This window comes from Mustelus asterias, chromosome 19, assembly GCF_964213995.1.
Source record: "Mustelus asterias chromosome 19, sMusAst1.hap1.1, whole genome shotgun sequence".
NCBI lineage: Eukaryota > Metazoa > Chordata > Chondrichthyes > Carcharhiniformes > Triakidae > Mustelus > Mustelus asterias.
The window spans coordinates 31,240,126-31,253,073 of record NC_135819.1 but is presented as its reverse complement, the minus strand read 5'-3'; the positions used below and the strand labels follow the sequence as shown (position 1 = coordinate 31,253,073).

Genomic DNA, 12,948 nt, shown 5'->3' with positions numbered 1-12,948 from the left:
GTAAAATTCCCCCCCTTCTCCCCCAGCCACTTGTCAGGAGTGTTATCAGACTAAATGGGTCAAAACACCACCAGCAGATCTTAAGACAAAGGCAATTGTAAAAGAGGTTGGTTTTAAAGAATGGCTTAAAGGAGGAGAGAGAGAGGGAGAGAGAGACGTGGAGAGGTTCAGGAAAGTAACTTGAGAGTTTGGGGTGTTGTGTGACTGAAGGCAGATCTGCCATTTGCTGAATTAAATTGGGGATGTATCAGAGGCCAGAATTCAAGGACCAAAAAAATCATGCTAACCTTTAAGAATGGGAAAACAGAGAGGCAGACAGAGATGTTTCACATTCGTGCTCAGAAGATTCAGGAAAATGTTTCCTTGGAATTGATAAGTGATGCTTTTCACACGATGAATTGAGAACGACCTCTTCTGTTGCTTCCAAGGAGCACTTATCAGGGGCAGACCTTTCACTGGTGACCTACGCGTGGATGGAATTCTGTTGACTACTTAGTGTGAGTATTCTCAAAGCTGTCCCTGTCACAAAGATCGCCTAAAATAATAATTTTCTCTGCCGTTTGGCCATTCACACCCTCTATTCTCTCTGTGGACAGCTGTTAGCAGTCATTTCCCCTGGTTTCTGTGGCTGTGACTCATCTTTCATTTCCTCACCCTGCAGTATAAATATCTCCCACTTTCTCTGCCTTTTAGCTTTGACAAAGGGTCGTCTGGACCCGAAACGTCAGCTCTTTTCTCTCCTTACAGATGCTGCTGGACCTGCTGAGATTATCCAGCGTTTTCTCTTTCGGCGAAAGATTGCCAGCTCATCTTCTCAACCTGAATGAAGTAATAGGGAAAGCTGTAACGCAGCCGCCACTTGAATGTTATTACTCAAACACCTCGTCCAAGGTCAGTGAATTCGAGCCTTAATGTGAGGGCTTGTCAGGACTTGCTGATTACATTGGTTATCACTGCTGCCTCACAGCGCCAGGGACCCGATTCCGGCCTCGGGTCACTTTCTGCTTGGAGTTTGCAGATTCTCCCCGTGTCTGCGTGGGTTTCCTCCGGGTGCTCCGGTTTCCTCCCACAGTCCAAAGATGTGCGGGTTGGGTGGATTGGCAATGCTAAAATTGCCCTTAGTGTCCGGGGGATTAGCAGGGTAAATATGTAGTGTAACAGGGATAGGGCCTGGGTGGGATTGTTGTCAGTGCAGGATCAATGGGCCGAATGGCCTCCTTCTGCACTGTAGAGATTCTATGATTCAAACTGAGGCCAAGTATGAAAGCCTCCACTGGGGCTAGGGTCAATCCCTCCGTCCAGCGTACTGTTCCTGGGCTTTGCCCCACCAGTGGGCCGATTTTTGCAGAGACGGGATTGGGGACTGGCATGGCGACCCACTTGCACATGGCGAGTAGCCAGTTAGGCTGGGTAATGAAGCCAAATGAAAGAGGGCTAAGTGGCTTTTCCCAATCAGCCACCAGGTTCCCAAAGGTGACGAGGGTCAGTTTAGGTGTCTGGAGGCAAGGGGTGCTATGGCAGAGTGGAGGTCAGAGCTCAAGACAGGTGAGCCTGAGTGGATGTGGGAGCAGCCATCCCTTTCCCCTACCACATCGCTCCTGTTCCAACAGTGCTGGGCCATCTGCTGAATCTATTCTTCAGTTAAAGACTTTAAAAAGTTGTGATGTGGAGATGCCGGCGTTGGACTGGGGTGGGCACAGTAAGAAGTCTCACAACGCCAGGTTAAAGTCCAACAGGACCAATTGGAATCACGAGCTTTCAGAGCGCTGCCCCTTCATCAGGTGAGTAGAGGAGCAGCACTCCAAAAGCTCGTAATTCCAAATAATCCTGTTGGACTTTAACCTGGTGTTCTGAGACATCTTGCACAGTGGTTAGCACTGCTGCTTCACAGCTCCAGGGTCCCGGGTTCGATTCCCGGCTCGGGTCACTGTCTGTGTGGAGTTTGCACATTCTCCTCGTGTCTGCGTGGGTTTCCTCCGGGTGCTCCGGTTTCCTCCCACAGTCCAAAGATGTGCGGGTTAGGTTGATTGGCCAGGTTAAAAATTGCCCCTTAGAGTCCTGAGATGCGTAGGTTAGAGGGATTAGCGGGTAAATATGTGGGGGTAGGGCCTGGGTGGGATTGTGGTCGGTGCAGACTCGATGGGCCGAATGGCCTTCATCTGCACTGTAGGGTTTCTATAAAAAAAAGTCTTACTTAAAAAAGTTGGAGAGCGGACACTTCCGCTTCTTGGCTTTCTGGTTTTGGGATCCCACCCGCCATCTTTACTTGGGTGGCTGTTCATTGACCACCCTGGTGGATAAGTGGCAGTTTTCCCTGGGGCAGGTTCAGGTCTTGGAAACTGCCTCAACCTATCAAATCTCCTCCCAACTTTCTCTTCTCTGGGGAAAACAGCACTAATTTCTCAGCCTCCTGTCGATCGTTGCAATCGAAATTCCAGAGTTGATCCTGTAAAATATCAACATTAACTTTTTGGACCCATGTCTGAACATTGAGACATCAGCAATATCTCCGTAATGGGGAGTGTGCAATTCCTTAGATACAGCGTTAGATTGCCAGTGCAATCCTTCTTCACAAAAACACATTCAGGTGAAATTCTTTCATTCAGTTTTCAAACATTTGGGTATTTCCCTTGCACAAGGGGTCTTGTGGAGCAGTGAGAAACATCCATACCTCTGGACCAGAAGCTCTGGGTTCAAATTGGGTGGCATAGTGGCACAGTGGTTAGCACTGATGCCTCACAGCGCCAGGGACCCGGGCTCGATTCCTGGCTTGGGTCACTGTCTGTTGGAGTTTGCACGTTCTCCCCGTGTCTGCGTGGGTTTCCTCCCGGGTGCTCCGGTTTCCTCCAACAGTCCAAAGATGTGTGGGTTAACTGGATTGGCCATGATAAATTGACCCTTATTGTCACGGGGACTAGCAAGAGTAAATGCCTGGGGTTGTGGGAGTAGGACCTAGGTGGGATTGTTGTTCGATGCAGGCTTGATGGGACGAATGGCTTCCTTCGGCACTGTAGGGATTCTGTGAAATCCCATTTTAGGACTTGACGGCCATGGAAAGTGCGTTCATAACACAACCAAACAGGTTGATTATCAGTCTGTAACTCTGTCCAATACGCCCTGACGACAGGCGGTGAGAGTGGGAGAGTTTTCTGGTCAGCCATAATGCAGAAGGCAATGGGAAACCACTGCTGTACTTTGCCAAGCAAATGATAAACTAATCTAATGGAAATTCATGGTTGCCAATGTCCTCTTCGAGCCTGGCACCTGGAGGAGGAGAAGGATTTGCCTCCAGGAAGTAAATGAGTTTTGTGTCAGAATTTGAGTTCAAAAGCCAGCTGCCTCACCAGGCTGGAGAAAGGGGAACACCACCTCCCCACTTCCCCCACACTCTGAGTCAGAAATGTAAGGCAGTTCCTTCATCGCTGGTTCAAGATCTTGGGAACTCCCTCTCGAACAGTATTGTGGGTGTTCATGGACTGCATCAGCTCAAGAAGGCTGCCCACCTCCATCTTCTCGAGGGTAATTAGAAATGGGCAATTCAGGCTGGCCTTGAAAACAACATATGACCACAGGTTCTACAAATCTATGCACATCCTTGAATTCTAGGCAGGTCAGTTATTCCAAATACATGAAAGTCCCTTTAGTTATTCACCTCAGACGTGCCTTGCCATGTACAAAGACCTGTCCATCTCTTCCTTCCCAGAAGCACCGATACCATTAGTGAGGCCTGAGGCCTTGGTATGACTCTTCGACCTTTCCTCTATTCTTAACCCTTGGGGGAAGAAAAAGGGGTTGATGGGAAGCAGGGGAAGCTTGCATGCCTCTCCAGAATTTCCTTCCTTTCTCGATCCCTCCTCCTGGGAAGTACCAGGAATTTCAGCGTAACATGTAATTAAAGGCACTGTGATTGTGAGCTATTTCTGTTGGGTTGAGCCACATAAGAACAAATGATTTTCTCCCCGCCCCCAGTACTTACTGAAGTGGAGTTTTTACATATTTTTCTACAGCAGTATAGGACAGCATTAGATTGGACTATTTTGTGATATACGGGTAATCCTGGAATTGCATTGTTGCATACTGCAGCAACCTTGTCTGGTCTGCTACCGAACATCTTTAGTAGACCCAGCCTTGGGTTCCTCAGATGTACTCTTTGTAAATTGCTATCTGGGCAGTCAAACTTTAAAAGAGCATTTATACCAAGGTCAGAACTTTCCGACTTTTCATTAGTCATCGACAATGTATCATTTACTAAAGTATCCTGACTCAAATTGCCAGCTCTGAAATTATAGAGTACGGGGCCTTGCACCGACTGACCATCCATCCACTTTAACAATCCCTGCTTCCCTGCACCTTAAACACTACTTGTACTGACAGAAAACTACAACTGTGGTCTTTACAGAATGACCACCCACACTTACAGGGCAGGGATTTCCCTGTGGGCTACTAGAGTCATAGGGTGGGAGTTTCCAGCATGGTCCGTGTCCCGCCCAGTATGACTCCCGTGGCGGGCAGGATAGGCAGATTCCACCCATAAAGGCATACAACACAGAAAAGGCCATTCGGCCCATCAAGTCTGCACCAACAATAACTACCACCGAAGGCCCGCTAATCCCATTTTCCTGCACTTATTCCATCATCTTGAATATTATGATGTTTCAAGTGCTCATCCATATACTTTTTAAAGATGGTAAGGTTTGTAGCCTTGACTACCTTCCCAGGCAGTGCATTCCAGATTCCCACCACCCTCTGAGTGAAAAAGGTTTTTCTCAATTCCCACTGAATCCTCTGCCCCTTACCCTAAAACTTTGCTCCCACATGATTGACCCCTCAACAAAGGGGAACAGTTGCTCCCTACTCACCTTGTCCATACCCCTCATTATCTTGTCTATACCCCTCATAATCTTGTCCATACCCCTCATAATCTTATACACCTCAATCATGCCCTCCCCCCCCCCCCCATAGACACAGCTAACAGATGTGTGAAACTGTCACTCATTGTGATTTCCCCCCTCCCCCTTCTCCAATTGGCCAGTTAGGGGACAGTCTTGCTGTCCAATTAAGGATGGTGGGCAGAGCTCTTGAAATGGAAGGCCAATCCAGGGCCCTTTCAGCCTCAAAGGGGCAACAGGATGCCATTGGCAGGTGAGTGAGTGAGAGAGAGAGGGTGTTTCAAAATGGAGGTGTCCCCTCTCCAGAGTTTATGTTTAAAATGGCCTTGATGCGCGATTAATTCACTCGAGATGCTCGATCGTACTCGGGAAATAAAGGTTTTTATTAGCAACAAGAATAGAGCATACTGCTTAACAATACAATCCTAGACTAAAGGGTCACTAGGAAGTGCAGTGACCTTTATACCCCTATAGGAAGGCGGAGCCAACCGGAGTGTACCACAGAACAATACCAACAGGTAGAACACCCCAACCCTAACCCCAACAGCAAGCAGAGTAACATATGTACAAGTATCCATAGTGATAACCATCTATGGTTCAGTACCCATAGTGGTAACCATCTATGGTTCACCACATTCACCCTTCCTTTAAAAACAAAGGCCGGTGGGGCAAAACAAACAGTATGAACTGTCCATATATTCACAAGTTCAGTCGTATCGGAGGTCCGCACCGTCTCTGCGACCTCCGCAGCACTGGCGGTAGCGCCGGTTCTGGTGACCGTGGTGACCCTCTCTCCAAGGTGGTGTCCAGTGACTCCTCCAGTTCCTCACGCACGGGTGGACCTTGAGGTGGCGACAATCTCCTGGACTCAGGCAAGCTGTACACGGGAGTAAGAGGATTAAGTGGCAGTCCCGATACTGCCCGCGCCGTGTCAGGAGGGGAGAGAATGGGCAAAGGAACCCTAACCAGGGGTGCGGGAGCGACGGGGGTTTCCAGGTCCCCTGCAGGCGCCAGATCTCGGATAGAGACCGTGTCCTCTCGCCCGTCAGGATATGCTATATAGGCATATTGAGGGTTGGCGTGGAGGAGATGGACCTGTTCAACCAAAGGGTCGGACTTGTGGGTCCTAACATGCCGCCGCAGGAGGACAGGTCCTGAGTACGTCAACCAAGACGGCAGTGAGGTCCCAGAGGAAGACTTCCTAGGGAAGGTAAACATCCGCACATGTGGGGTAGCGTTGGTTGCCGTACACAGGAGGGACCGGATTGAATGGAGCGCATCAGAAAGTACCTCTTGCCAACGTGAGACTGGAAGACCCCTAGACCTTAACGCCAGTAAGACAGCCTTCCAGACTGTAGCGTTTTCTCTTTCGACCTGCCCGTTACCCCTGGGGTTGTAACTCGTCCTACTTGAGGCAATTCCTTTAGAGAGCAGGTATTGCCTCAAGTCGTCACTCAAACGACGAACCCCTATCACTGTGGATATAACTGGGGTAACCAAACAGGGTAAAAAGATCCCGCAGGGCTTTGATGACCGTGGCAGCGGACATGTCAGAATAGGGAATGGCAAAGGGGAATCGGGAATACTCGTCAACCACGTTGAGGAAGTACACATTCCGATCTGTCGAAGGAAGGGGGCCCTTGAAATCCATACTCAGTCGTTCAAAAGGGCGAGTGGCCTTAATGAGGTGTGCCCTGTCAGGTCGGTAGAAGTGCGGCTTGCATTCAGCACATACCTGGCAGCTTCGAGTTATCGACGTGACATCCTTAACGGAGTAGGGTAGATTCCACGCCTTTACAAAATGGAAGAGCCGAGTGATCCCCGGATGGCAGAGATCATTGTGGAGAGCCTGTAGCCGGTCCTCCTGCACACTGGCACATGTTCCACGCGACAGGGCATCTGAGGGCTCATTGAGCTTCCCCGGACGATACATGATATCATAGTTGTAGGTGGAGAGTTTGATTCTCCACCTCAAGATTTTATCGTTCTTGATTTTTCCCCTCAACGTGTTATTGAACATGAACGCCACGGACCTCTGGTCCATGAGCAGGGTAAACCATTTTCCCGCCAAATAATGGCGCCAATGCCATACGGCCTCCACAATGGCCTGAGCCTCTTTTTCCACAGAGGAGTGCCAAATTTCAGGGCCTTGGAGGGTGCGAGAGAAAAAGGCGACGGACCTGCCCGCCTGGTTAAGTGTGGCGGCCAGGGCGAAATCAGATGCATCACTCTCTAACGGAAGGGGATGGACTCATCGATAGCGTGCATCGTAGCTTTCGCGATAAGTGAGCCTCTGCTGCCAGGGGAAAAGAGGTAGATTTTATGAGCGGACGGGCTTTGTCCGCATAATTGGGAACCCACTGTGCGTAATACGAGAAGAAGCCTAAGCATCTCCTCAGTGCTTTGACGCTAGTGGGTAGGGGAAGTTCAAGGAGGGGACGCATACGGTCTGGATCGGGGCCGAGGACCCCGTTTTCCACCACGTATCCGAGTATTGCTAGGCGGCGCTTGCTGAATACACACTTCTCCTTGTTATAGGTCAGATTCAGGCGAGACGCAGTGCGTAAAAACTTCAGGAGGTTGGCGTCGTGGTCCTGCTGGTCATGGCCGCAGATAGTGACGTTGTCCAGGTACGGGAAGGTAGCCCGTAGCCCGTTTTGGTCCACCATTCGGTCCATTGCACGCTGGAAAACCGAGACCCCATTAGTGACGCCAAAAGGGACCCTTAAGAAGTGGTAGAGACGGCCATCCGCCTCAAAGGCCGTGTATTTCCGGTCCTCTGGGCGAATGGGGAGCTGGTGGTAGGCTGACTTCAAGTCGATGGTGGAGAACACCCGGTACTGCGCAATCTGGTTGACCATGTCAGATATGCACGGGAGAGGGTACGCGTCCAGCTGCGTGTACCTATTAATGGTCTGACTATAGTCTATGACCATCCGGGGCTTGTCTCCAGTCTTGACCACCACGACTTGTGCTCTCCATGGGCTAGTGCTAGGTTGGATGATCCCTTCCCTGAGGAGCCGTTGAACCTCGGATCGAATAAAGATCCGATCCTCAGCGCTGTAACGCCTGCTCTTAGTTGCGATGGGTTTGCAGCCTGGCACGAGATTTGCAAATAAAGAAGGTGGGGTAATTTTGAGGGTCAAGAGACTGCATGAGGAGCGCGCTGGGCAATTTGGAGGCTGCTGCTCTCCCACTGAAAGTGGAGGGAGTGGCCCATTGTACTGCAGGATCATACTCTTCAGGTGGACCATAAAGTCTAGCCCCAGGAGTACTGGAGCGCAAAGGTGCGGTAACACGAGGAGCCTGAAGTTCTCATAAACTGTGCCCTGCACCGTTGGAGTTACCACGCAGCTCCCAAGAACGGTAACAGATCGGGACCTCAACGCCATAGAGATTGTCTGCCTGACAGTTTGCACGCGGAGAGTGCACCGTTTCACGGTATCGGGATGAATGAAACTCTCCGTGCTCCCGCTGTCAAACAGACAATGTGTCAGGCGTCCGTTTACCTCTATGTCCATCATGGACTTGTCGAGTCTGTGAGGCTTGGCCTGGTCCAGGATGATTGACGCCACTGTTGGATGCCGAGTGCAACTGCAGGCAGCTGAGGTGATCGATGATGAGGACCCCTGCTGGTCGTCTGCGGCCGGTGCTGACCAAAATGGCTGCGCCCACGGATCGCACGTGGCCGATGGCGTTGAAAGTGGCGGCACTCGCAGGTCGCATGTGTCTTGCGTCATCGTCCTCAGGAATGGCGGCGCCCGTGGCTCGCATGTGTTCGAAGACATCGACGAAGCTGGAGACGAGGAGCCGGATCCTGGGGAGTCACATGCAGCACTGCTTGGCTTCGAAGGTGGTTTCGCTCGGCACACTTTAGCATAGTGCCCTTTCTTCCCACAAGCGGAGCAAAATACCGTCCTGGCCGGACATTGCTGACGAGGGTGCTTCGCCAATCCACAGAAATAGCACCGTGGGCCTCCTGGAGCTGCCGCCGCCGTCAGATCCGAGGTTGAAAGCACGATCGTGCAGTTCCTCGGAGCCGCTGGGTAGAGTTGAGTCGGTGGCTATACTTGCCACGATGTTCCCACGTGGTCGGTGGGGTATGTTTCAAGACTTCTGGAGGCCGTTTCCATCGTATCAGCCAGTTCCACCGTCTTAGCTAGGTCCAAATTACCTTGCTCTAGCAGCCGCAGGCGAATATAGGATGAGCCGATTCCCGCCACAAACGCATCTCGGATCAGATCGTTAGTGTACTGGGTGGCCGACACTGGCTTGCAATTGCAGGCTCTGGCTAGCTGCTGAAGTTCGCGCAGGTACTGTCCCATCGTTTCGCCGGGCTGCCACCGTTGAGTGGCTAGTAGGTGACGAGCATGAATCTCGTTTGGCGGTTTATGGTACAGCTTCTTGAGTAATTCAATGGCCTCTTTGTAGTCTTGTGAATCACGGATTGTAGCATACACCGTGTCGCTTACCCTTGCGTGGAGGACCCGCAATCTGTCGGCGTCATTTTGGACTGCTGTTGAGGCGTCGATATAATCCTGAAAACACTTCAACCAATGGTCGAAAGTGTTCGACGCTCCAGCGGCACACGGATCTAAGGTAAGTCGATCTGGTTTTAACATTTGCTCCATGGTGTTTTTTTTAACCAAAAACTGTTGCTAATAAAATTGATGCGCGATTAATTCACTCGGGAGGCTCGATCGTACTCGGGAAATAAAGGCTTTTATTAGCAACAAGAATAGAGCATACTGCTTAACAATACAATCCTAGACTAAAGGGTCACTAGGAAGTGCAGTGACCTTTATACCCCTATAGGAAGGCGGAGCCAACAGGAGTGTACCACAGAACAATGCTAACAGGTAGAACACCCCAACCCTAACCCCAACAGCAAGCAGAGTAACATATGTACAAGTACCCATAGTGGTAACCATCTATGGTTCAGTACCCATAGTGGTAACCATCTATGGTTCACCACAGACCTTTATGGCCAAGCCTCTATTGTGGGGGGCAGGGTAAGACCCTGTCGCAGGACAGCTACTGCTTCTAGGCACGCATGAAAGGGTCTCCAAAACTGACTGAAGCCCCCGCCCCCCCTCCCCTCTCGCAAAGTATGTCACCAGGTAACTATGGTTCAGGCCTCAATAGGCCTTTGGCTTCTCTTTGGGCCACTCAGGAGCTATTTTGATTCTCTCTGAAGATAGAACAAGGCAAGAATTTGCACATTTAACTCTCTTCAACACTTTACACTAAAAACGCCTGATAAATGAAATCCTGTGCACTGAATTACTGCATATCCACCATACGGAGGTTTATAAGATTTTTTAAAATTAAGGATATAGATTTGGAGTGGGAATTTTTTCCCAGGATTTGGAGGAAAAAAGCGTGGGGGAGTGTGAGGAATGGGACCGCTCTGTGAATGAGCCGTGCAGGTACAGTGGGCCGAATTGCCGTCTCCAGTGCTGTGAAACTCTACTGCAAAACAAATTCATTGTAGTGCTACCAAATGCAGATTGAAGCAGCAAGTGAGACAGCTCTGGGAGGCCGTTCAGCCCCCTCTAAACCAGTCCTATCCCTTCAACTGCAGCCACGGTGGCACAGTGGTTAGCACTGCTGCCTCACAGCGCCAGGGACCCAGGTTCAATTCCAGCATTGGGTCACTGTCTGTGCGGAGTCTGCATGGGTTTCCTCCGGATGCTCCGGTTACCTCCCACAGTCCAAAGATGTGCGGGTTAGGGGGATTGGCCATGATAAATTGACCCTAGTATCAGAGGATTAATGATAAACATGTGGGGTTACAGGGATAGGGCCTGTGTGGGATTGTGGTTGGTGCAGACTCGATGGGCTGAATGGCCTCCTTCTGCACTGTAGGGATTCTATGACCTGTTCCAATCCCAATCCCATTGTTATTTTGTAGTAAATAATGCACTGAGATTTTTTAAGATGATGCAGTCCTGCAGTATTTCCTTGTGAACTGCTATTCTGGGAATACTGAGATTTTCCAAAAGCACCTTTGGTGGGGGGTGGGTGGGGGGTGGCGGGGGGGGGGTTGAGGCAAATTCTGTTAGTTTGATCACTGATGTTCAAAGCTGTGAACATTCCTGTTGTGTTGCAATCCTCACTGCGCATGTCTCAATTGAAAGGATATATTGCTGCACACTCAAAACTGTGATTGGGATCACCAACTCGGGATGTGGCTTTAATATATGACCAGCTCCAACAGCACCACCTAATCGGACAACACCTTTGCCCCGTCAAGATTTTTCTAACTGGCGCTCAAATCAAATATACACCATTTTCTTTCCAGTGCCCCTGCGTTCTGTCCTGCGTTGCTCTGGCAATGCCCCAGAGATCAATTATTATTCCTGGAGAGTCCAGGGCAATCCTGGAGGATTGGCGACACTTAATAATTACTGTGGCTGCATCCAAATTATTCATGTTCTGACACTTGGCATTGAGTGTAAATGTCGCAGCTCAGATTAGTTTAAGCTATGGTCATAAATGGGCCTCACTGTGGGACAGGACAGTGTTTTTAAAGTGGTATTTGTGAAACATTTGACCAGTTTGTACCGTCAGTGTGGAGTGGTGGGGGTTAATACAGTGTCGAGTTGCGGACTGCCTCTTTAAATAAAAGTACATTATTATTGCTAGTGTTTATTTTTGAAATGTAAGCTAGCCACTTAAAGGGAAAGTCGATTTGATCTTGCTGAGGTTTGCACATTTCGCCACGAGAGAATTTTTCTTATACAAATATTTTATCCCTAAAATATCTGAAAAAACATCCCCAAACACTTCAAAATGGCCATCACAGAGAGCGCAGTGGTAAAGGTAAAGTTGGTGTAGACCTGGATGATTGCACCATGGCACAGTGGTTAGCACTGCTGCCTCACAGCGCCAGGGACCCGGGTTCAATCCCGGCTCGGGTCACTGTCTATGTGGAGCTTGCACCTTCTCCCTGTGTCTGCGTAGGTTTCCTCCGGGTGCTCCGGTTTCCTCCCACAGTCCAAAGATGTGCGGGTTAGCTGGATTGGCCGTGCTAAATTTCCCCTTAGTGTCGGGGGGGATTAGAAAGGGGAAAAAACTTGGGTTACAGGGATAGGGCCTGGGTGGGATTGTTGTCAGTGCAGGTTAGATGGGCCAAATGGCCTCCTTCTGCAGTGAATGGATTCCATAATTCTATGACTAGTGGTGATTTAACTGGAAGGTCACCACATCTCAGGCGAGGTTGAGAAGGCCAGGCCTTTATGAATAATCTCAGCCAGTGCAGGAATTGAACCCACGCTGTTGGTGTCGCTCTGCATCACTAACCAGTCATTTAGCCAACTAAGCTAAACCAATGCCCCCCCCAGCTCATGTTGAAGTGCTTCAGTGCAGTGAAAGGGGAAGATTACAGACACTTCAAAATGCTCATTACAAATTATCTGCAGATGGATCATGTTTGTACTCTGCTGCGCTTCAGTACAATAAAAACACAGATTTGCTGACACACACGATAGCGTAACGCTCCAGATGAGTTTTGAGAGCAGGCTGTTTTTGAAACTTCTCTGGATATTCCCAAAGAGGGGCCCCTTTTAAGATGTATAGCACTGTCCCCAATGCGTAAACATTTACATGCCAGGGGTCGGTCAGTCCTACTCTCCCAGCCCCGGGTCTTTTGTGTAATAGTTTTGTTTCTTTCCCACACGCAAGCCACCCTCTTCAAAAAGAGCATTTTCTTCAAGGCTTTCAGAGTTGTCATTTCTATTAAAGTGTTGCAAACTTGTCTTTTGGGGAAAAGGGAAGCTTGTGTGTGGCTTGGAGAAGTGGTCCAGTCTGCCTATACTGGTGTTAGATCCAGAGTTTGCTGCAAACTCCCAGACAACAAAGCCCCCCCCCACCCCCCGACTGTCAGGATTATTGCTGCTCAGGAAACTGACTTTATTTGGATTGGAGCTCGACTCATCAAACTTCAATTCTGACACCATTAAGATGCAAATAGGGATCAGTTTCCATCAACAGCTGATGTCAGCTCTTCCTCTGCACTGTACAGACCAGCAAGCGGTCCCTAAATAAGCCTCTGTTC

The 12,948-nt window shown here is 49.7% G+C and overlaps 1 protein-coding gene across 6 annotated transcripts in view; it reads left to right on the top strand.

Moving 5' to 3' along the window:
- Window positions 1-12,948, top strand: part of rassf8b (Ras association domain family member 8b) — a 142,930-nt gene that overhangs the window by 84,140 nt on the left and 45,842 nt on the right. The window contains exon 3 of one of the 6 annotated variants that reach the window (XM_078235289.1): window positions 429-497. The exons of 4 other annotated variants lie outside the window; for them this stretch is intronic. The gene's annotated coding sequence lies outside the window, so the exon portion shown is untranslated. Of the gene's footprint in view, window positions 1-428; window positions 498-12,900 lie in introns of those variants that run through there. One more of the 6 variants, XM_078235291.1, reaches the window with a different exon arrangement.